The sequence below is a fragment of the Anopheles arabiensis genome (genome assembly GCF_016920715.1).
Source record: "Anopheles arabiensis isolate DONGOLA chromosome X unlocalized genomic scaffold, AaraD3 X_pericentromeric_contig0003, whole genome shotgun sequence".
In the NCBI taxonomy this organism is placed as follows: domain Eukaryota; kingdom Metazoa; phylum Arthropoda; class Insecta; order Diptera; family Culicidae; genus Anopheles; species Anopheles arabiensis.
In genome coordinates, this window is record NW_024412081.1 from 1,862,501 (window position 1) to 1,865,000 (window position 2,500).

The 2,500-nt window shown below is 47.2% G+C and overlaps 1 pseudogene; it reads right to left on the reverse strand.

Moving 5' to 3' along the window:
• Window positions 1-2,500, reverse strand: part of LOC120907340 — a 9,460-nt pseudogene that overhangs the window by 3,489 nt on the left and 3,471 nt on the right.

The window sequence follows — 2,500 nt, forward strand, 5'->3', positions numbered from 1 at the left end:
TCAGCGCCTCATTCGGGATACCATCTGGTCCCGGCGCCTTCTTGTTGGGTAGTCTCCTGGCAACCGCAAGAATCTCATCATTAGTTACCCTTTCAAACTCTCGTGGCTGATCGATACGATATTCAGGCCACACCGTGTTTGGGTGAGTAGGAAAAAGCTCGCTCACCACTTCCCTAAACTCGTCCAATGTCATGGTTCGGGGTCCAATCGAACCCACGGCCACTTACTTGAACGTATGATATACAATACCAAATGATGCGTTGTTCGCTGTTCCCAGGAACTCTTTCCACTTCCTCTGTCGGGTATGCTTGATCAATCGCTTGAGGGCATTCCGTGCCACCTTGAACTCGTCCCTAAAAGTAGAATAGAGATCAGTATTAAAAGCTCTTTGCGCTAATCGATCGCGGTGTTTGCACTCTTTGCGAAGTGCCTCAATCTCTAACGTCCACCAAAATGCACTCTTGTTAGAGTGTACCTCTTACGTTTAGTCATCGTCGCATTACACGCCGTGACAAGTATACGCATTAAGTCTTCGCTTGTTGTGACCTCAGTCTCAAAAGCGGCTTGCATCATAACTTCAAATATATCTTTGCTAAAATACTTGATGCTCCATCCCGTTATGGGTCGGGACAGATTACGCACGCTTTGCGTCTCAAGATCTATTCGTATTGCACGATGATCAGAGTTCATATAGCTAGATAACACCTCCCACTTAAATGATCTTGCTACGGTTCGGCTCGCAAAAGTAAGATCAACTACTGACGTGCGCCCTGGTCCAACATAAGTTGGGGTGCTGCCGTCGTTCAATAAAATTGCGTCAATCTGCGCAAAGGTTGATAAAACCAACTCACCTCTTCGTTTCTGGGTTTCTCCACGCTCGCCAAGTTGGCTGTTCCAACTTGATGACCAAGCGTTGAAGTCCCCCGATAACGAATTTGTGGATACCGGTTACGGCCATTACCGTGTTATCCAACATGTTCTGGAACTCTTCCATACTAAATCTAGGTGGCGCGTAAACGCTAACCACTCGCATATCACCTATGTCAACTATCATTAAACCCTTCAAAGCCTTACTGACTACCTTAACTGGTAAGTCCGCGTTAACCACTACCGCTGCTGTGTTATCGTCATTGCGTAACACTTTGACGTTGGTTGTTGCCAGATACGGATCTGCAATCAACACTATATCCGCAGATTCTTCCCTAATCGTTTGCCACATTAATTGAAATGCAGCATAACTATGATTCTGGTTATGTTGTAGCAACCTAACCATTATGGTCTAATCGTTCGCCTTCGGGGACACATATAACTGCCCGTTGCGTGAGGGTTATGTGACCTCGTACCGCAATCCAAACACTTGACAGAGTTGGTACAAGCTTGCTTCTTGTGTCCACTCAAACCGCATTTCCAGCACAGATTACTTCTGTCTGGTTCCCTACAATGGTAGCTCGTATGGCCTACCTTCCAACACTTATAGCATTTCTGCTCCTCCATTACCTCACGGATATGGCATATCGACCAACCAACTTTCAGCTTTCCCAAATTCAGGAAGCTTTGAAAGTCTGGCAGCGATACGTTGATCCGTGCCCACTGCGTACCGGCCGCGCGGCCTTTCTTCATTTTGATACGATCTATTTCTATCTCGATGTTGAGCTGTGCTTTGACAGACTCCGCAACCTCCTCTGGGGTGGTAATTTCATCGAGATGCATGATCTCAATCATTTTAGAAGGAGCTAGCGTTCTCACTGACGCCTTGCCCTTCACCGCTTCCTTAACCTTTGGGGCAATTGCACTAGCAGAACTACCCTGCTTAAGTTCTAGCAACATGCCTCCATTCTGGGCCCGTCGGACCTTAGAGATTGTCTCTCCAACCGATTTAAGAGCATCGGACTGCTTCATTTCCTTGAGCAATTTCGCCAGCTCCTCGGAAGTGCAGTCCGATATCAGCAGAGCCTCAGGCCGCTTCCTGGGCTTATTCTGCTTCTTCTTGCTCTTCTTCTTCTTCCTCTTATTAATTCTACCCTCATTAATATTCGGTCCGTTTCTCGGACTTGGAATATTTTCCACCGCTTCCCTAACAGGGGTCAACCTCGATGGTTGTTGTTGTTGTTGTTGCAACCTTTGCAACCCACTTGGACCAGGCTGTTGGTCATCGACCACTGGTCTTCTGCCTTTTCGCGTTTGCGGCCCGAATCCATCGTTACCGTCAAACGACGTTTGCGTTTGACGATCGAGGACCTGCTGCATGCGATTAACGGCTCTGTACCTTCGAAATTCGGACATAACCTCATCGAGGAAGTCCATCATTACCGTAACTAGCGTAAAATGGGAAGACTCATCATCGAGTTTACTTATCCCAAAACGCATAGCCTCCATCCGATCTTGAAGATCCATGAACGCTTGGTCCGGATCTTTCTTGTCAACCCCTTGGTCTTTTTGACCTTCTTAGTTTTCGTGTTACTCATTCTATTGGGCTCAAACTCAGGCCCGCTATCCGCGT